This window comes from Tenrec ecaudatus, chromosome X (assembly GCF_050624435.1).
Source record: "Tenrec ecaudatus isolate mTenEca1 chromosome X, mTenEca1.hap1, whole genome shotgun sequence".
In the NCBI taxonomy this organism is placed as follows: domain Eukaryota; kingdom Metazoa; phylum Chordata; class Mammalia; order Afrosoricida; family Tenrecidae; genus Tenrec; species Tenrec ecaudatus.
The window spans coordinates 102,132,790-102,155,294 of record NC_134548.1 but is presented as its reverse complement, the minus strand read 5'-3'; the positions used below and the strand labels follow the sequence as shown (position 1 = coordinate 102,155,294).

Genomic DNA, 22,505 nt, shown 5'->3' with positions numbered 1-22,505 from the left:
GTTCTTGAAATTCGAATGGACTATACTCAAGGTCCTACTTGGCTATCGTGACTGAGCTTACCTTCAGCCTGAGAAATCGATGGTCTGTTCCACAGTCAGCCCCTGAAGTCATTTTAGTTGCTTTAGTTTAGTGCACTCATTGAGCTTCTCTATAGTCTCTTCACACAAATAGAGTCAACTTGATTTCTGTGTGGTCCATCTGGGAAAGTCCACATGTATAGTCACTGGTTGTGCTGTTGAAAAAAAGCATTTTCAATGGATAAGTCATTGTTTCTGTAAAATTCTTCCATGCAATCCCCAGCTTTGTTTCTATCACCAAGGCCAAGGCCATATTTTCCAGCTAACTTCTTTTTTGTTTCCAACTTCTACATTTTTTCTTTGTTTCCAACTTTTACATTCCAATCACCAATAATTATCAATGCATTTTGATTACATGTTAGACCAATTTTGTAATGAAGAAGTTCACAATTCTTCAATTTCTTCATCACTAGCTTTAGTGGTTGGGGTGTATATTTAAATAATAAATGTCCTGATGGGATTTCATTGTATGTGTATAGATGTTATCCTATCACAGAAAGCAGTGTTCGTCAAGAAAAATTATGAAATGTTCTTTTTGTTCATAAATGTAATGTCATTCCTCTTGAATTTTTCCTTCCTAGTATAGTAAACCCTATGATTCCAAATGGCCACCACAAGTCCATTTCAGCTCACTAATGCTTAAGATCTCAATCTTCATGCATTTCATTTCATATTTGACAACTTCCAAATTTCTTAGATTAATACTTTGTATAGGCCAGGTTCTAATTTTTAATAGATGCTTTCAGCTTTTCCTTCTCAATTTGAGTCATGCACCATCAGGAAATGAAAACTCCCTGGACAATCAATCCATGCCATTATATTCAACTACTCTGAGAAGGCAGCTCTTCCGCAGTCATCTATGTGTGGCTTCCAACCGAAAGAGCTCATATTCTGGCAAGATATCTGACACTATTCTGCTGCTATTCATAAGGTTTCAGGGGTGAATTCCTCAGAAGTGTGCAGCCTAATCCGTATTCGTAGTCTATGGCTAGTCTGGAAACTCGTCACTGAAACCTTTTCACTGACGGAATTGCTGCTGGTATTTGAAATCCAGTGACACTGCTTCTAGCATCACAGCAAAATGCCAGACACCACATTATGACACGCTGATGTATGTTTTTCCTTTGTATTTTAGTCGATTTTTCTTTATGTCTACTGTGCTTTCCTTGTAAGCAGCATATTTATGAGTCTTGTTTTAGTACATAGTCTGCTATTCTCTGTCTCTTAACCTCTGTGTTTAATCCACTGACATTCAGGGTTGCTACTGATATGTGTTAGTATGTTGCTATCATTTTGATATGTGCATTTTTATAGAATTATTGGTATCTTTGTATTTATACTATTTCTTTGCTATTTGAGTACTGTTTTAAGTGTGTTAATTTCTGTGTGGATCTTTGTTGTATGTTGATCTCAAATTTGTCTGATTGTGTTGATGATTATCTGCTCAAAGTACTCTTCTTAATATTTTTGGCAATACTGGTCAAGTTTTTAAATGTTTTTTAAATTTCTCCTTGTCTGGAAATAATCTTATTTCTCCCTCCTATTTGAGGGATAATTTTGGTGAGCATAATATTCTTGGTTGGCATATTTTTTTTCTTTCGTGGTTTTACATTATCTTCTTGCCTGCACAGTTTCTGTTCAAAATCCCAAGTTACTTGATTGCTTTTCCTTTGTTAGTGACCGTTCTTTTTGCCATAGTTGTTCTCAAAATTTTCTCCCTGTCCTTAATCTTGAAAAGCATTACTACAATATGCTGCAATTTTTTGTGTGTGGTGGGAGGGCGGAGTCTATCCTCTTTTGTGTTCTCTCCACTTCCTGCACAGTTATTTTCTCCTCTTTTATACTGTGACATTGTTGTTGTTGTTTGTTTCCTCCTGTTCTGGAAGTTCTTCCACATGATAGTGGCTCACAAAAATCTCAGACTTAAAGATTACAAATTCCTAGACATTCTGAAGACTTCTTTTTTCTTTATGTTTATTTTCATCTCATACATTGCTAACAGAGAGAAACACTTTCCCTAGATCTAGTGCCTATAAATTAAGACTTCTAGTCTCTTTAAAAGTGAAAATATGAATTTGTGTTTTTTTAAACTTTGGGTATTTCTATAAGAGTAACAATAGATAACTAAGGCACTGGGTCATAAGGGTATGTACAGCTTGAATCTTACTAGATAGCGCCTATTTGTTTTTCATAAATTTTATGTATTAGTTTTACATTTGCTCTGCAACTTTTTCATAGTTGGTAGTGTCAGACTTAAATCTTTGTCAATCTGGTGGGTATCAAATAGTACTAAATTGACTGAATTTTACATTTCTCTGTGAGCTACAACATGTCATATGTGCTATTGGTCATCAAAATTGTTTCCTATGTTTGACTTTTTTTGTCCCTTATATTTTCTCTGGAGAGATGAATTTCAAATCCATTGTCTGTTAGCCTTCACTGTTACTTTTGAAAAATTAATCTTCAGTTTAAATGAGCTATATGTATATGGTTTATCTTTTCTTACATATTTTAAGAGCTTCTTTCTTCTTTGTGATATTATTCACATTCACTATGATGTGTCTGCAGGTAAACTTATGGACACTATTTTAGATTTATTGTGCTTTTTGAACTTGTAGTGTTGTCTTTATAAGCTCCAGTTGGTGTGGACATTCAAAGTTATATTTCATGAAGGCTAAAAACTAGGCATTATCTTCATGCTTAATTATTGATAAATGTATTCCTGGTGAAGGAACATGGATGGCTATGGAAAGGAAGTTTCTTTTTGCTGTTGTTATGGACAACAGTTCTCAGACATAGATTAATTTAATTATGAGCTGGAAATATTCCAGGTAGTTGGAGGGATTGAATGTATCATTTCTAAAGAGAGATGTGTGCAGTATAATATAGCAAACATGTATTCTCATGCCAGACTTTTCATACATGCCTTTTCTAACTGCTACTTAGTGTAGCATAAAGCCATTATAAATTGGATCCCATTTGCATCAGAAATTGGATTCCATGGAAACTATTTGGCCATATGCAATATAGAACTATCAATAGTTTCTCTAATCTATTTCTGAGATCTTTGGTAAGGAGAATATAAAATCATAACCAAGACAAAGATTTAAAAGCTATAAAATCACATAAAGAAGATTAATAAAAGTTTTTAATTTATGCTCAGCCTAATTACATGGAAATTTCCCTTGTTATCACATTGCATGGTGTCAAAAGCTGCTATCCTGGTGAAATTTGATCGTGGATTTTTTTTCTAGAAAAGGAAGAATTTACATATCACATGAGAAAGCTATATTTTCTTTATGTTGGTGAGTATCAGAATATATTGGACTTTATGTACAGGTTACATATTTTATTGTTTTTTAGTTAAAATTTTACATTGAAAATTAAGTTCTCATTTAACAATTCTGCAGAAATGGTTTCATAACATTTGTTAGCATTCTTTCAATATATAAGCATTCTCATTTCCATTCTAGTTTCTCTGTTTTAATTTATCTAGCTTCCTTTCCCCTTGTAGCCTTGTCATCTTTGTTCTGGGCTATATGTACAGAATATTCTTAATATGTGATATTGCTTTTTTCATAAACCTTTTATTTGGCTGAAAATACCTCTGAGAATGACTTCATTTTGAAGTGAAAATGGAATCTTAGTTTAATAAGCACGAGGACTCCTCTTGGCTTTCTAAATCCAGTAGCCCTCCTCATTTTTAGGAATTTATGTTTTGTTCGACATTTTCTCCCAGTCTATCTAGGACCTATTATTGTGTCTCTGGTCAGAAAAGTGCATAGCGGTAGCAGGGCACCATCTAGTTCTTGCGTAAGGCTAAAAGAAGTCATGGTTTGGGCACACCTTTTGTCTTGGGGACTGGTTTCTTTCAGTCTTTTATTTCCTTTCGCTACAGACAGGAAGAGACCACTGCTTGCATCTTAGATGGTCACTCACATTTCTTAAGACCCCAGAGCCTACTCACCAAACTGGAATGTAGAACATACTCTTTCTCCCATGATTCTGTGATGTGAAGCCTTTCAACCCACTAAAATAATCACAGTTGTTCGGTTATATCAAATCCTTGCTGCCTTGAGGGGGAAATGTTCTGTTGTTTTTCTGTTGGTTGTCATTCATGTGTTTCAATATTTGTTAAGTATTTTTAGGTTATACTCTCTGCCAGTAAGCCTGTTCTTTTATATTATTTTGAGTTTTATTCTACATTTTCTTAGACACCATCGAGGACTTTCTAATGTGATCCCTCACATAACAATTGATAGTGATAATTGGGCACCATTTAGTTCTTCTACTTTCCGGTCATGAAGACTGATGATTACGTAGCACATATGACCCCTGGAATAATTGTTTCTAAGCATCTTTTCTTTTCTTAACTTTTTTCCTCCAGTCACAAAGAAATTAATAGTTGCACCTTACATGGCCACTCATGAAATTTTAAGATCAAAGCAGGATGTAAAACACTGGGGAACCCAGGAAAAAGTGTTTGGATATGTTTTAACAGTTTACAACTTTTCCCCCTGGATGTGTCACAATATTTATGGAAATATTATTAGCAATGGAAATATTTATTTACAAATATGTCATATCCTCTGCCAAATCTACATATACACAAACACACACACACTCATCCATATAGTCACACATCTCACACATTAAGCCTGGATTAAGATCTCTGCTTGTCTATCCATGTATTGATTCTTAATCATTATTGCAAGAATGTTTTCATAATAATATTTATTTTGTTGCCTTTGATTCTTGCACCACCTCCACTGTCCTTCTTTTCCTCCATCATTTTCTGCTGTCATCAAGGCTGTTTTAAATACCCTGGCTGTGTATAGCTTTTGAGGTTGAAGAGTGAGTGGTCTCCTACTTTGGTCTGCTTCTTAAGTAGTTCTTGCTTATCCTGGGCCTCTTCTCTCTCCATATGAAGTTGGTAATTAGTTTTCCCATTTCATTTTTTACATATATCTAACTCAATGTTCAGAGATAAAAAGTTTAACTATTCTTTCCGTGATCTGTGGGTAAGTCCTTTCTCATATTGAAATCGGATGATAATTGATTTCTGGCATTTTTCTAAGCTACCATGTGAACAAAATGATGAATGCCCCCATAATACAACATACTGCAACATAAAGACTATTCTGTTCACCAATTCTGACACACTTCCAAAGTATACCCAATGGTCCACTTTTATTTCTCTCCAGGACACTATGAGCCAAGGACGGAATATAAGCACAGGCACATATATAGCAGCAAGATTATAGTCAACAGACTATGAAAATTGAAAATGGCAGATATAGTGAGACCAGGGAAGCCTCAGTCTCATCACCCTTTACGGTTTTTCTACTTCTTAAATAACAAAATTGGGGTTTCGATCAGAATTGCATCGTATTTATAATCGGCTTTGTGTTGTACTGACATTTTCATGATATTTAGCCTTCTTGTCCATAAACATGAAAATTATAACACTTATGGAAGTCTGTCTTGGTTTCTTATACTACTAGCATAATATTTTCTATGTACAAATATTTTGTTTCTCTGGTTAGATTTGTTCCTCTATGTGCTATCTTTTCTGTGGCTATTGGAAATGGAATTGTTTTCTTAACATCTTTTTCAGAGCTCTCTTCATTAGTATACAGGAATCTGACTGATATTTACTTATTAATCTTATATCCTGTCATATTGAAGACTATTTTTTCAACAATCTTTTCCCCAAGTATTTGGGATTTTCAACCTATAAAATCCTATCATCTACAAATGATAACAGTCTTACAACGTCCTTGCCCAACTGTATTCCTTGGATTTCTAATGGTTCTGGTTAAGATGAGTAGGACAATGTTACCTAAGAGTGGTGATAGGGGCCATAATTGTCAGGTTCCTGTGAGTATGGAAAATGGTTTCAGCTTTTCCCCTGTTAAGCAAGCTGTTGGCCATCGGAGTTTTATATGGGACCTTTTTTATGTTGAGAAGGGTCTCCTCTATCCCTATTTTATTGAGTATTTTTATCATGAACGAGTGTTGGATAGTGCTAAAAGCCTTTTCTTTGTTCATTGATAAGATAATTTAGTTCTTATTTTTTGCCTTATGCGGTACATTACTTTGATTTTTCTAATATTGAACAATCCTTGTGTACCTGGTAAGAATCCTACTTGATCCTGGTATTTTTTTGGGGGGGGTCAGGGGAAGGTGGGGATATTTTTGTAATTTATTGGCCAAGATTTTGTTGAAATTTGTTCATGTTAATGTTATGAACATGTAGTTTTCTATCCTTGAGGCATCTTCACCTTATTTCATATCAGGGATATACTCATTTCATAAAATGAGTTCAGGAATATGTTGTTTCTTTCCCAATGATCTGTCTTTTCTTGAGAAAGTATACTGAGTTTTATTAATGTGTTCTATGGTCTTTCATTGGGAGCATATATGTTTAATATGGTTGTGCCTACTAGTTCTATTGTCTCTAATAATTTTGTAGTTTTATTTTTTGTCTTTCATGATTTTTTTGAGTATTGAGGTTTATTTTATCAGAGATTAATATTGCTACTCTAGCTTTTGTGACTGCCATTAGCTTGGTCAATTTTTCTTCATCCTTTATTTTTGAACTTTTTTTTCTCCTTTTGTTTAAGGTATGGCTTTTTTAGGCAACCTATTTATGGGTCTTGTTTTCTGATTTAATTTGCTTATTCTCTGTCTCTTGACTGGCTCACTTAATCAACTGAAATTCACTGTGATTATTATTACATGGGTGTATGCTGTTGTTGTTTTGCTGTGTGGTTTGTGTTTGTGTGTGGTTTTATTGGTTTACTAGTTTTTCCCTTTTTCTGTGTTGTTCTGAGTAGTGCTTTCATTGTATTATTTTCTAAATGTTGTTCACCAGTATTCTACTCTCAGGTTTGTCAGCTGCTTATGTTGATTCTGTGCACAAAATGTTTCCATTAATATTTTTTGTGATGCTCTACTTCTTTTTACAAAATCCTTTGTCTTTTTTAATCTGGAAATACCATAATCTCTCCCTCATGTTTGTGGAGTACCTTTGCTAGATATAAGATTCCTAGATATAAGCTTCTTGGTTGGCCATGTGGGGCAGAATTTTATGTATGTCATTCCATTGTCTTCTTACCTGCATGGTTTCTGCTGAAAATTCCAAAATTAGTTTTATTGGTTTTCCTTTGTGGGTGACTTTGATAGGATACAGCCCTGTTGCACTCCTTTCTTGGTATAAAATCAAGTAATATTCTCTTGTTCTGCTCACACAACTGCCTCTTAATCCAAGTACAAGTTCCACATGAGCATAATGAAGTGGTCTGGAATTGTCATTCTTCTTAATGTTATCCATAGTTTGTTATGATCCATAGAGTTGAATGCCTTGTCATTGTAAAAAAACACAAATAAACAATTTTTGATTCTCTACTTTCAGCCAAAATCCATATGACATCAGCAGTGATATACCTTTATTCTGAGACCACCTCTGAATCTTGCCTGAACCTCTGGCAGCTCCCTCTCAATATACTGGTGCAACAATTGTTGGATGATCTTCAGTAAAATTTATTTGCATGTAATATCAATGATATTTCTGTATAATTTGATCGTTCTGTAGGCTCATCTTTCTTTGGAATTGATACATTTATGGATCCCTTCTAATCAATTGGTCAAGTACATATCTTCCAAATTTTCTGACATTGGGGAATGTTTCCTGTATTTATGGGCTTGTTGAAACATTTCCATTGGTATTCCATCAATTCCTGAAGTCTTGTTTTTGGCTAATACTTTCAGTGCAGCTTAAATTTCTTCCTTTAGCACCACTGGTTCTTGCGACATACTGAAATGGTGGATTGTCAAGTACTTCTTTTTGATACATTGTCTTCATGTATTCTTTACATCATCTTTGGACACTTTCTGCATCATTCAATATTTTGCCTATAGAATATTTCAATATTGTAACTTGGGACTTGAATTATTTTCTTGGGTTCCTTCTGTTTAAGATATACTGAGTGTGTTTTACTTTGGGTTTTCTAACTCTAGGTCTTTCCACAAATCATTATAAAATTTTACTTTGTCATCTCGAGTTGCCCTTTGAAATATTCTAGTCAGCACTTTGACTTCATCATTTCTTCCTTTTGCTTTAGATACCCGATGATTAACAGAACGTTTCAGAATATCTTCTGACATCTACTTGATCTTTTCTCTCTTTCCTGTATTTTAATGACCTTTTGCTTTCTTCATGAATGATGTTCTTAATGTCCTCCCCCAGGTCTTTGTCATTAGTGAATAATGTATAAAATCTGTTCTTTAAATGGTCTCAAAATTCAGGCAGCATAGGTGCAAGGTTGCATTTTGGTTCTCCCGGACACATTTTTACATTTTTCAACTTTAATCCAAACTTAAATATGATCAGTTGATGGTTTATTCCACAGCCAGTTCCAGGCTGGTTTTAGCTGTTTATTTTGGGCCTCTCCATTTTTATTCCCCCAATGTAGTCAGTTTCGTTTCTGTACATTCCATCCTGAGAAATCCATGTTGCCTTTTGTGTTGTTGAAAACAAATTTTTGTTATGAACAAGTCATTGGTCTTGGAAAATTCTGTCATGTGGCCTTCAGCTTTGTTTCTATTACAAAGAATATATTTTACAAGTACTGTTCCTTCCTTTTTGTTTCCAACTTTTGCATTCCAATAATTAGTGATGCATCTTGATTGCATGTATGATCAATTTCCAATGGAAGACATTGGAAGAATGCTTTGATTTCTTCAGCACTAGTTTTTGTGGTTGGTGCATAAATTTGAATAATACTTGTATTGATTTTATTTCCTTGAAGGCAGATAGTATAATTCTATCAGACAGCCTTGTACTTCAAGATTGATTTTGAAATGTTCTTTTGGACAATGTATGCCAGGTTATTCCTCTTCATTGTGACCTTCCTGGCACAGTCAATAATATGTTTTTGGATTCAAATTGGCCAAGGCCAGTCCACTTCAGTTCACTATTTTTATGCTTTTATTTGTAACGACTGCTAATTTTCCTAAATTACACTCCACATCTTTCAAGTTCTAATCACTAGCAGACTTCCGCAGTTGTTTCGCCTTACTTTGAGTTATAACCCATCAGCAAATGAAGACACTGACGCCTTCACTCCCACATACTTTAGCCCACTCACGTCACCATGGCCAACTCCTCCTCGCTCACATTTCAACTGCCCTCCGATCATAGAAGCCCATCCTGCTGCACCCTCTCTGACAATGTTCTTCTTCCACTCATCAGGCCGTCAGTATCTGACAACGTTTGAAGCTGTGCATAATGATTTCAGTAACTACTTCTTCTTAACTGGGCAGTCTGTTTCTTCTTTATTGTCTATTCTTAATCTGAAAGTTCAGCAGAAACCCATTCACTTTGAGTGAGCCTGCTGGCCTTTGAAATGACGATGCTTACCTTTCGGCGTCACAGCACCACACAGGAACCACAGTACAACAAAGTGACAGAGAAGTGGTGGAACCCTACAGCACCCTGTATTCACAGGTTATTTCCCGTCCTGAGATTAAATGAGGCCAGTAGTGTTCAAGGTGCTTTGGCCATAGACAACACGTAATTAGCACATTTATTAGTTTTGCTTTTATCTTTTTCTATTGCAACACCAACATGAGGGCTTTCACCATTCTGCAGAAGTCACAGATATCTCACCAACGAGCATAATTCAGTTTCTGAAGCCTCTGGCAATGTTCCTTTTTCCAGGTTATATTAGCCTAGACCAGAATTTCCTAAAGGTGTTCACTTGAACATTAGTGTCTTAAGATGTTGCTATGTATAACATGAAAAAAATACCCATAATTTTGGGAAACACTTAAGCAAATGTAAACAGGTTGTGTTAATCCAGTGTTCATTCATTCAATGGGTACTTATTTTCCATGTACTTCTTTATTAGCATTCAACATGATACAAGAAGGTCTTGCCATCTTGACACCTAGATTCCTTTAGAGGACATATATATAAGCAGCAAATGTGTGATATTTATATGAGATTAAGAAAATTATTCTAAAGGAATTTAAAGCAGGAAGGGGGATGAACAGTAATGGAATGGAATTTTTATGTTAAACGGATGGAAAAGGAGGGTCATTGAGAGATGTTATTTGGGCAGAACATTGAATGAAATTTTGGAGCCAATTATATCAAGAATTGAAGATGGTTTTCAAAAGCAGAGGTAAAAGCAACTTTAAAGGGTCTCATGTGGGAACAAACTTGGTGTAGTAAATGATTGTCTAAGCAATCATTAACCCTAGACTGTAACCCTAACTCTAACAGACTCCTTCCTTCCTTCCTTCCTTCCTTCCTTCCTTCCTTCCTTCCAGATTTCCAGACTTCCTTCCTTCCTTTTTATCATTTTGTCTCCAGAGCCCAACACAGTACCTAGCTAATCATAAACACTTCATCTCTATTGAATAAATAGAGGAAATGAGAATTAAGAATGATATTTTATCCTGTTGTACAAAAAATACATAATAAAATTTATTCTATAGAGAAAAGAGACTGAAATTGATATTAAGGTGTTGGAGTTTCATGTGACACCAAAGAGAAGGAGGCTCAGGAGGATCAGGAAAGCAGCACCACTGGAAACTATGTCACAGATCTGTGATTTATACTTTTGATATAAATCTAATCAATAGTATTTCACCACTAGAGGAACAATAATAAGAAAAGAGAAAATGTGTGAAACACAATCTATCATTAGGAAAAGCAAGGCTAAGTAGAAGTCATGGAGAAACTTGTTTGGGGTTATTAATCTCGTGGGAATTTCAATCAGTATAATTCTTCATCCACTAAATAGATTTCTCCATAAGACAATGAATTCTCAGAAAGTACTTCAGTATTATCTGGTATGCCATCTTGTGAGCAATATTGTAGATCAGTTTCCTAAATTTGATGGAGAATATGACAAAATGAGCTTTCTTCTCCATCCAGTGTTTTGAAGCATAATGTTTTATCCTTGAGATATTGATTATCTAAGAGAGAAAATGAAACAAAAATATAAACAATCATGTGTTGAATGACTAAAAATAGGTAAGGTAAGTGTACCTTGACTTGTAAAGAACAAAGATCAGTTCTGAGTGAGGAGACCAAAATGTGTTTTGTTGGAGAAGGTACCGTTACAGCCAGGTTTTGAGGAATGGATAAAATATTCAATATGTAAAAGAGAACCATTCTTTTAAAACTGAACAGTCATGGCAAAGGTGGTGGGAAGAATTTCCAGAATAGTGGTTTATAATTGTTGAAGAGTAAAGTTTGAGGTTACTAAGAGATAAGCTTAGAAAATTAAGCTTATCTTAGTTTTAAAATAAGCTTAGAAAAGGTATACTGAAGGATCCATAGAAATCATCTCATCCCTAACCACTCATTTATGTAAATAAATATAAAAGCAAAACATTAACTAATGTGTCATATGGTATGTTAATATAAGATGGCTGAGAATGCTTTTGAACCCAGATTCTGGGTTGGGGCGGAAGCTGTTTTGTCCTTAGGCAAACAAGACAGGATCACCATATTTTATGGTTCAAGGTTGTGGAAGCATTCTGATGACTCATCCCGGGAGATGATTAAAGCCACTCTTGGCCTGTCTCTTTGCCTGAGAGGAAATGGACACTTTGCCTTCTGTCACCTGGCAAAGCTGCAGAAAGCAGCCACCTGGAAACATCAGTTTCTTTATGTTCCCAGACTTATCCTCCCCTCCCCTCTATGAATAACTTTTTTGAAGTGGTAATGCTCCTTTGTATATTCTTAAAGAATTGTAAAGTGTTCTTCTGTGTAAATGTGTCACATGTTGCAGGCTGCATGGAGCAAAGTAATTTAAGCCAGTCCCCAATAAAATTCTGGGTCCTGAAGTGTGGACCCCTCTGCCTCCACTTTTAGCTATCACTGTTGTATATAAGTTTTCTCCTTGCAGATCATGCCCTCTTAAACCTGTTCAATTTGTAAAATAAGAACCAACCTTTACATGATTTTGTATTATTTTATACTATATTCTATTTTCATTGCACCTGATGGTAGATTTTTGGATAGCTGTGAGTACCAAGTGAAGCCATTTCAATATGTCTTTTATCTAAATCAGACTGAGGAGTCATTGAAATATTTTGAATAAGGAGTGCATAATACAGTTAGAGCTGGGCTGCAAAAATATTAATCACTGTATGGTTGAATGAAAATTTAAAGGATACTAGTGGAGAAATTGAAATTGGAAGGGGAACTGTTTGAGAATGACTTGCTATCTAATATGCATCTTGTTAGAATTATACAATAGGCAATATAAAATGTGGGACTTGAGATGATGAGAGGTTATAAGCCTTGAGAAAGGGATCTGGAAGCCGTCAACATAAAGTGATCAAAATTCAAGCCATAAGAGTAAATAACCTCTTGTTAAAAAACATGATAAATGGAAAAGCCAAATCATAGAAACCTTAAAGAGTATTCACATTTCTGTTTGGGGATGATGGAAGGAACCCAGTGGTAAAGGGAAGGGAAAGTTTATAACTTGTCACACAAATACAACTTTTTAGAAATATGTACTTGTAGAATAGTGTTCTACTGTGCAAAGAGAGGAAGATGAATGTTAACTAAAGACTGTTGGTGAGACGTTCACAAAGTGCTTTAAGCAACGTTTTTTGGATTCAGTGAGTAAAACTCGAATCCAGTCAGATGGAGACAACTTTTCTTCCTTTCTGCTTCAATGGCACTTGATATTGTTAGATAATTGCTCAGCTGCCATCAGAGCCACCAGGGTCCTAAGTAACTCCAAAAGTTGTTTAGAGAACTGTCATAGGCGAAGCATAGCAGCAAACGCTACACGAGACCAGGAAAGGCGTATGTTTCATTTGATGGTATCAACGTGCCAGTGCCCATGCAGACAGGCAATTGAATGAACTCTTTCTCTGGCTTTCTGGATTGCATTGCACTGACAGCTCTCCTACTATTCACTCAATACTTTTAATTGTCAGGGTGTGTATAGAATTCAGAATCCTGAATGATCTATTTTGATATTTCCCTATTTTTCCCATCCTAACATTTCTTTTTGTTTTTTGGTGTAATTTTTAATAAATATATGAAAACATTACTTTCATTGTAACCTATAGCAAGATAAGGTAAGAGAAGGCTTAATGTGATCATCATTAATTATATTATTTTAGTAACATTAAACTTTCTTCTATATTCATTGATCCTTTTATATACTTATGTAAACTTAAATGTATTAAAGGTATATAATTCTTATAATGGAAATAAAGTACCTTCTTTTCATTTATAATGGACTACCCTTGATTGCTTTTATTGATGATCTCATCTGGGTGAATCAAAATGTAATTTTGTGTAACCCCTATCTTAATTTTTTTTCAAAAGGAACATATACATGCATGTACATGTATGTGTAAACTTCCACGAAATTGTTCATGCAATAGTATTTGTAGAATGACTATCTGGAATAAGCATATAACCAATAAACAGATCAAAACTTCCTGGATTAGAATTAATACTCTGTGTTTGGGGTTTTTTGGGGGGGCAGAATTAGAAGTATAGAATCAATTACCTATTTTGACAGAATTCAGCTCTTAAAAATACACTGTTTCAAAATCATATGAGGGCAATTAAATAAGATGCACAGAGAGCTATGTCATTTAATTTTAATACTAAGAAACCAGGTTCTGAGATAAGAAGCACAATTGGTTAAAAAATGATATTAATGAAGCAAAAAATTATTTCTATATTAGCTTTAGCTAGTAGTTTTAATTGAAGGTGAATTTGCCCTTGAAAGAAGAATTTGGCCATCTAAAGACCATTTTGAAGATTAGAATTGATGAGCAAGGTATTTAGTGCTGTTGGCAGCTAGTGAGTAAAAAGGGAGGAATGCTGTGTCACATACTCACTGCTCATATATGCAGGAGACAGTACAGCTTCCCCAACACAATGAGTTACCTGCCCAAGATGGCAGTCGTGCCAAGGCTTAATACTGTGACTAAATCCTTGCTCTGGGGACATAATCCTCATTCCTTCACTACAATTACTCTTTTCACAGATATAGACCATAAATTGCTCTAGAGTCAGAAGATTCCAGGGAAAACATCTCCATATAAATTCTTAGAAGTAAGGAAAGTAGTAAGGGTGGAAGAAGCAATGTTATAAAATTGGGCATTCATATTATACTCCACTGTGTACCACATACTCTATTTGGGTCTTTGTGCATATGGTTTAATTTAATCTTCACAAAGTCCTGTGAGGTGAGTCATGTTTAAAGATTTTCCAAATGAGCCTCAGAGAAGAAAGATAACTTTGCAAGTCCATATTGTTTATAGGCAGAGATGCAATCTACATCCCCACAGTGCATGTTATTTCCATAGCACCGGAACACCCGTGCAGAATGTGTAATATTGATAAGGAAGCAAGGGAACTATATTTTCATTACTACATGGTATATATCATAAAACACTGTAAAATACTTGCAAAAATTGATTCAAGAACTTATCAAATTATTTAATGTCTTTGACCAAAAAATAGGCTGAAAATCTTGCCTTTATAAGAGAAATTTATTGTTCAGTGAAAGTGAAGGTCGTTCAAAGCACAATTTGCCTCATCCCACTAGACTTGAACAAATCAGATGACCTGTATAGGTATTTATAGTCTTAAGGGCATCCTGTATTGCAAAGTTTCCTTATTGCCTACGTTTCCATTAGCTATATTCGAAATTGATATTTTATACATAACCAAATATTTAGCAATTTAAAAACTACAGAGGAAAAGGCACACAGAACCAACATACATGTGTCCAGGAGCATGCTTTTGGGACCCTTCAATGTGAAGGTAGGGCTGTGAGAGACACGGATTACTGAAAAGGAATGGACTCCCACAATGGTTAGGTTCATTGTATAACTAGTTCGATTAAAATGTCGACATCCACCATATTAGCCGTTGGCAAGCAAATGGTATCTCGTTAATACCTCTGCTTCAATACATCTACATCACCAGAATTGAACATGTATATAACCTCTTGAATATATCTAGATCACCAGAATTGAACACGTCTATAACCTAGAGATAATATTCAGATCTCCTAAGTACCACTTTTGACTTTTCACTAATGCTGTGGGGTCCTCTAGTTGGCTCCACTTCATAGTGAGGCTACGTAAACTAGAACCATCTTCACAGTTGTTATGCTTGCGCCCGTTGTTGCAGCCACCCTGTCAATCCACCGCGTGGAGGGGCTCTCTGTTTTTCAATGATATGTGCACACTTATGCACGCACAAGATGATATATAAGGGGAATTCAAAATGTACATGGAAAAATTCTGTTACCTTTTCATTCCATTTCTCTGTGAACTTTTGGAAGCCCCTTAATATGTGTCATATTGAATGGTGAAATGAATTTTTCAACTATTTCAAGATCTAGATAGTATTGAAAATAAAATTGCAAAAAGTGCAAATTTTCTTACGCGGAGGCCATAAAATGCACCCAGTACAATTACATAATTCTTGCTGTTGTTTTATGCTACTTCACAGATGTAGGTGAACTTTTGTGCATGTGTGTGTGTGTGTGTGTGTGTGTGTAGGTGTGGGTGTGTGTAAAACAAACTTCTGTCAGCTATATTCTAAATTGATATTTTGTATTTGGGGCTTGCCACTTTAATTTTTATTTATAACAATACAATATTATCCATGTTAATAATACCAGTCAACCATTTTAATATCAATTTTTTTAGCATTGCTCTACCTTGGAGACTCGGTTGAACCCCTGTGGAAAGCCAAAACTTTATTTACAACTAATCCTTTGCTGACAAAATAAAACCAAAATCTTAGCAAGTTTTGTATAAACTGTACCAAATCATATCCCTATGTTTACAACATATGGTTTAGTTTCAATATATATTAAACTCTGTTCTTATGACCAATATTTCAGTAAATTTCTTTGCCAGTCTTTGTGTAGGATTACGGCTTGTTCGCAAACCATCTGTGAGTTGACATATGGGATACTTCATAATGCTTGGGTACTTCAAGGACTCCACCTGTACCCCTCACACTAGTGCCTCCTGTCAGCAAATGGAGAGATTCCTCGATAGCCATGGGTTTGGCTTTAATTTTCTTAAACAAATTGTATACCTCACAGATTATAATTAAGAAATGCGTAAATTAGACACTACTTGGACGAAAAAGAATCATGATTGAGGGAAGAACTGTGTGACCAATAAAGCATTATTTCTGTCCTCTATGGTGACATTACGGGTTATGCCTTGGGCTACTAACAGCATGGTCAACAGTTCAAAGCCACCAGCCTCTCCTTGGGAGAAAGAGGTTTTGTTCTCCCAGAAAGACTTGCAATCTCTGAAACCCAAAGGGGCAGTTTTAGTCTCTCCTATAGAATTAATAGGAGTTGAAATAAACCAAATGACAGTGAGTGTAAGCAATTGCCCCAATGGACTAAAATAGTTCGATATTTGTGCCCATTTCAAAGAAGATATTCCAACAAAATGTGGAAATGATTAATTACTAACATGAATATCATATACAAGGAAAATGTTACTGAAGAGCATTTAAAAATAGACATAGCAATATGTCAACAGAAAACTCAGACATTCAAGCTAGTTTCTCAAGCAGACATGGAACAAGGGATAACACTGCTATTATCAGTTGGATCTTGAATGAAAGCAGAAAGTATTAGGAAAATGTTTACCTGTGTTTTGTTAATGTCGCAAAGACACTCAACTCTGTGGGGCATAACAAATTATAATTAGTATTACAAAGAAATGGAACTCCAGAACACCTTAATGTGTTCGTGCAGATCATGTATTTATACCAAGAAGAAATCATCTGAACAAAATAAAATGATACTGCATGATTTTAAATCAGAACATTTTGTTGTCAGGGTTATATCTTTCAGCATACTTATTCAATAGATATCTTTAACAAATACCCCAAGAAGGTGGACTACATGAAAGAGAGTAAAAAACCAGGATCGGACGAAGACGCATTAGCAACCTGTACTACGTAGATGACACAGCATTACTGGCCAAAATGAAGAGGACATAAAGCATTTGCTGGTGACGATTAAAGAATACCGCCATGGTTTACACCTAAACATTAAGGAACCCTTCACAACTAGGCCAGAAAGCAACAGTGGAGAACATATTGAGGTCATCAAGGATTTCACTTGATTTGCCTAAAAAATCAATGCTCATGGACGCGGCAAACAATAATCAAATGAGGTATTTAATTGGACAAATGTATTGCGAAATACTTACTTAAATTATTAAAAAGCACCGAAGTCACTTTGATGACTAGGGTGCACACGTTCCAAGCATATTTTCTTTTTCTTGGGGTATGAAAATCAAGGCTTGTGGAGGTTACAGAAATTTGCTGAAGGTGACACTGGTAGGGTTTTACTTATGTGCAATTCTAGAACTGTTTTCTCTTTCTAAAATTTGAGTTTTTGTTTTTTTTAGTCTTCATGCAAATTAGCATGTGTCTTCCCTTTAGCTAGTGGTTTGACCTCTCTTCCACTCCCAACCAACCCTGGTAATTGTCAAATAATGTTTCCAATAGTATGAAATCATTTTCTTATAATATGTGCCCATTTTTAATTGACGTATTTCACTCAGCATAATGACCTCCAGGTTTATCCTTGATATGAAATGGTTTACAAACTCATCTTTGTTCTTTAATCTAGACTAGTTATCCATTGTGCATATATAACATATTTTATAAAATGTTATAAATATATACAACAAATGGAACAAATTTCATTGTTGGACATTTAGGTTGTTTCCATCTTTTGATATTTTAAATATTGTTGTGATGACATGGGGTGTATATATGTGTTTGTGCCATGGCTCTTATTTCTCTGTGATATAGACCAAGTAGAGAGAATGTTGGGTCATATGGTATTTCTATCACCAAACTTGTGAGGTATTTCCATGCTGTTTTTCTTAGTGACTGTACTATTTTACCATCCTTCCAGTAGTGTATGATGATCCCAATCCCTCTACACCCTTCTCTGCAACTGTTGGTTTCTGTGTTCTTTTGACCTTTGCCTCAATATTGGGATGAGATGGTATCTCACTGTCATTTAGATTTGCATCTCTTGGAGGATAATTACTGGAAGTATTTCTTCATGGCTTTTGACCACCTGGATGTCTTCTTTGATGAAATGTCTATTCAAGTCTTCTGCCTATTTTAATTGGATTGTCTTTTTGTTGCTAGCGTGCTGAAGTTTTCTATACAGTTAGAAATTAGTCCCTTGTCTGATATGTTGTTGCCTAATATATTCCCAACATGTGGACTCTCATTTTACACCATGCCAGGATATCTTCAGCCCCTATCATATGCATTGATGATGCAGTGGGTTAAGGGTGGGCTGCTGACCACAATTTCAGCAGTTCACACCCTTCAGCCACTTCTCAGGAGAATGATAATGTGTCTGCTCTGATAAAGATTTACAGTCTCAGAAGCCTTATAGGAATGTTCTACACTGTCCTATAGAGTTTCTGTGAATGAACTCCAAGGTAATATGTGCTAGTTGAATAAATGTGCCTATGAAAGCTGGACAATGAATGAGGGAGACCAAATGTACACTTAGGGTTTGAATTATGCTGTTTATGAAGATAATTAAATATGCCATAGAGCAATATATCATGGAGTAATTTCTTTGGAAAGAAACCCCCTTGGATTGATCCTTAGAAGTGAAGATGAACGATGAGATGGATTCAAGTCCTTTAGATGTATCATTTAAATTCAAACTCACTGCCATTGAGTCCATCTCAACTCTGAGTGACCCAGTACTACAGAGTAGAACTGCCCCTGTGCACTACCAAGACGTAATTCTTGACAAAAGTAGAATGCCTCTTCTTTCTCCAGCTGAGTAGCTGGTGGTTTCAAACTGCTTCTCTTGTGGTTAGCAGCCCAACGCATTACCCACTACACCACAATGACTTCTATAGGAAATGTCATTAGAAGGACTCAATGCCTGCAAGAAGATGCTTGCTAAACTAGAGTGTTGGAGCAAAGAGGAAGATCCTCAAGGAGAGCTTGCAACAGTGGGCTTAACTATAGCAATAATTGTGCGGATAGTACAGAACTGGGCCCGGTTTTATTCTGTTATACAGGTAACTGTGAGTCAGAAGTTACTGGACAGCATCTGCAATCACCCACATGCTTTCAGAGTAATGACAGCAATGCTTGATGGTGGCTTTTTTTTTTTCCTTACAGAGCAACATTTACAAAGACAATTTTAGAAAAACTGGCACTGTATTCTGACTAGATAGTTTTAGACTGGAGATTCCCACATGAAAAATTCTAATCTCTAGACTGCTTTTTAACAAATATGCACTAGGAGACAAATCACACTTTGACATGAAATGATAGGAAGGCAAAACAAAACAACAACAACAAAAACAGTAAACCCCATATCATGATGTCATTCTGGTTTTTCAAATGACTTTTTCATTTAGCTCAAATTCATGCCACATTAAAAGAAAAATATAAACAGCATTGAAATTGGAATATAAGGGATTGTGTGAAAACTGTTGTCCATAGTTTAGAGCTAATCTAATTGAGAGCCAGGTAGAGGAAAGACAACTCCTCATCACTGAGATAATCTAAAGACAAACAAACACACACACACACACACACAAATCAAATATTTGGGTTTAATTTTAAACAAAGAGACAAAAAGACGCCGAATTTTAAAATGAGGTATTTTATTGTCCTGAAAAACACTGCACAGAATACTTTCTTTATAGCCATAAGGGTGGTCATTTATAAGGTAAAAATATTGAGCCAATTAGGTTTTTGTTTAAGTCCTTTATGGTCTCGCTCTGCATTGACATCCAGTTTTACAGTTTTAATCTCTCATATGCAATGGGGTTTCAAAAAGGTCATGGGAAATACCATTTTATTTCTATTCCATTTTTTCACAAACTGTTTGAAGCTCTATCATAGATTGGTGACTTCAATTTGAAACACAATCGACCTATTTAAAATGTATTGAAATAAGGGTTTATTAAAAGTAGACTTTAGAACTTCACTATGCTTCATGTTGACCTCTAAAACCTAGGCAAGGTTTAGCAAAGAAAGTATAGGCTGGAAATTGCTCACTCAAAATATTTAAAAGATGAAAGAAATACGATCACAAAGTATACTGATGCAGAATGAACTAATGTCTTTGCATTTTGTATTAATGTCATCTCCTCCTACTTTCCAGGGTGTCTCTATTGCTCTCAGGAGATCCAGCTTTACGTAAGATTACACTGTGTCTGCAGAGTAATCTATAGCGGGCTGACAGCCTATTGAGAAAATCATGCATAGTGAATAGTTATGAAAATTCTGATTATTTACAAATGTATTGACTTTCAACTTTTTTATAATCCAACAACTGCCGCCTGTGGCTATGCATTTGGGTGGTATGGACATAGACACATCTTTCTTCATTTAACTTAGAGACAGAACCAAAAAGTTCCATCTTCATTAACGATGTCACAGATGATTCCTGAACCTCATCAGCTGTGCTCATGTGCAATTGAAATTGTCAGCCAAATGACTAGAATTTTTACAAGCCATGGGTTTGACAAGTTAATTATAAAGATAGTGATATTAGTAACTCATGATTTTCCATTTAAAATATAAGTATTAAACAAATGTAGGCAGTACATAATATTTTTAAATGAGAGACAATAAATACTAATGATAACCAAAACAAGTGAACCCTACAAAAAATTAGATCTATAGAGTGGAGTTTTTATACTGGCTTTTAACACTAATACACTGTATTCAAGAACTAGTTCGAATAGGAGCAGGCAAAAACAGAAACCCAAATGTCTAAAAGAATAATACATGTGCAGACCACATGGGTAATAAAGAAAATTGTGAGTGAAAAGTACTTTAACATAAAGATTCAAATGGTCCTCTCAAAAGCAGCCTCTATCACATAAATATATATGACCACGACAATAACTTGAGTTGCTCATGTTACCATAATAATATTTGAATATATGCACTTTACAGTGTTCTTTTTTCTAAATGAGACTATTATCAAAAGTCTGAATTCCTACAGATCAAATTCCCATCACAAGAAATAAAGGTGTTTAAAGAAGCTAGTCTGCGATCCCTCTGGCTGCATAATCTTGTGACAGAGTACAGCAATTCCAGCAAGCATCCATGCAGCTGCAGAGAGCCCCAATCTGCCTAATGGTCTGTCAGCTCCCAATGCTGCAAAGCTCTCGCACTTTGGCACACAGGCTTAACAATGCCCATTCAGGCTGGCTTGCAAGGCCACTGGGCATGGAGTCTATATTATATGAGCAAAGGGAAATAAAATTAAAAAGGCAGCGAAGAATATGTACCCTATTTAAAAGAAGTATTTTAAACCAATTCTGTTGTTGAACATTTATCACATGATTACCTTTGAGGCAGAGAGTATTTCCGTATTCTTGTAAAGAGGCTGGATATTAAAGTATTCGGTGCTTTTTTCTTTATGGCAGTAAGTGCACTGAGGCATAATTCTCCATGGCTTGACACAGATGTGTATTTTGTAATGATAACGGTCAATCTTTGCTAAGATGGAGAGTGTTCTCTGAAATACTGATGAACCGCCTTAATTGATTCTCTGGCAGGTTGTCACATAGGTTGTGGACTATAAATGGAAGAAAAATAAGAGAAAATATAAATCTAGTACTGAAAATAGAATCTACATTAAAATATTTTATAGACTTGGCTAACAGTACAACATCAATATAACCTCTATATTCATAGAACTCTGTTAAAATAGATACAATTGACATATGTTTGATCAGTAGATTTTTTAAATTATTTTTTTAATCCACAGCATCCATGGAATGACCATGATTGTCAATTTTAGTAAAAATCTATGCCCTGAGTACTAGGCAATGTAAGACTTAAGTCAGCATTACCATGCCCAAACAATATAAGTGGCTTATTCTAATAATTTATAACACTGATCTGCTTTCTCCTCAATTACCTAGAGATTGACTAAATCTTTCTCTTTTTTCTTGGTAGGAAACAGGTTTTTCAAGGTGATGTTAATAAATTCATTTTATTGTAAGAGGCAATTGAAAAATATTTTAATAGTATAGTACCTGACACTGTTTGCAGCTGACATTTGGGTGGCATGGATATAAATCCACATTGAAGTCAGGAAAATTTCAAATGAACATAATATATCCTAAAGTAAATTAGGAGCACCTTTGAATTATACCTGTAATGATTCGCTCCTTTTCCCTTTTTATGGTTATGAGTTGGCTCACGGACTAGGTTCTTTCTCAGATACTTGTTCCTGTGCTCTATTTCACATTCCAGTTTAGAAGACAAGTGTCTTAGGACTGCAAATCATGCTTTACCACCTTTTGTGTATTCAAAAAATATATATCATATATAGATGGTGCTCAATAAATATTTG

At 35.2% G+C, this 22,505-nt stretch overlaps 1 pseudogene; it reads right to left on the bottom strand.

The window, feature by feature from the left end:
- Nucleotides 1-5,156: 5,156 nt before the first annotated feature.
- Nucleotides 5,157-17,160, bottom strand: LOC142433594 (protein kish-A pseudogene; annotated as a pseudogene).
- Between the last annotated feature and the right edge of the window lie 5,345 nt (nucleotides 17,161-22,505).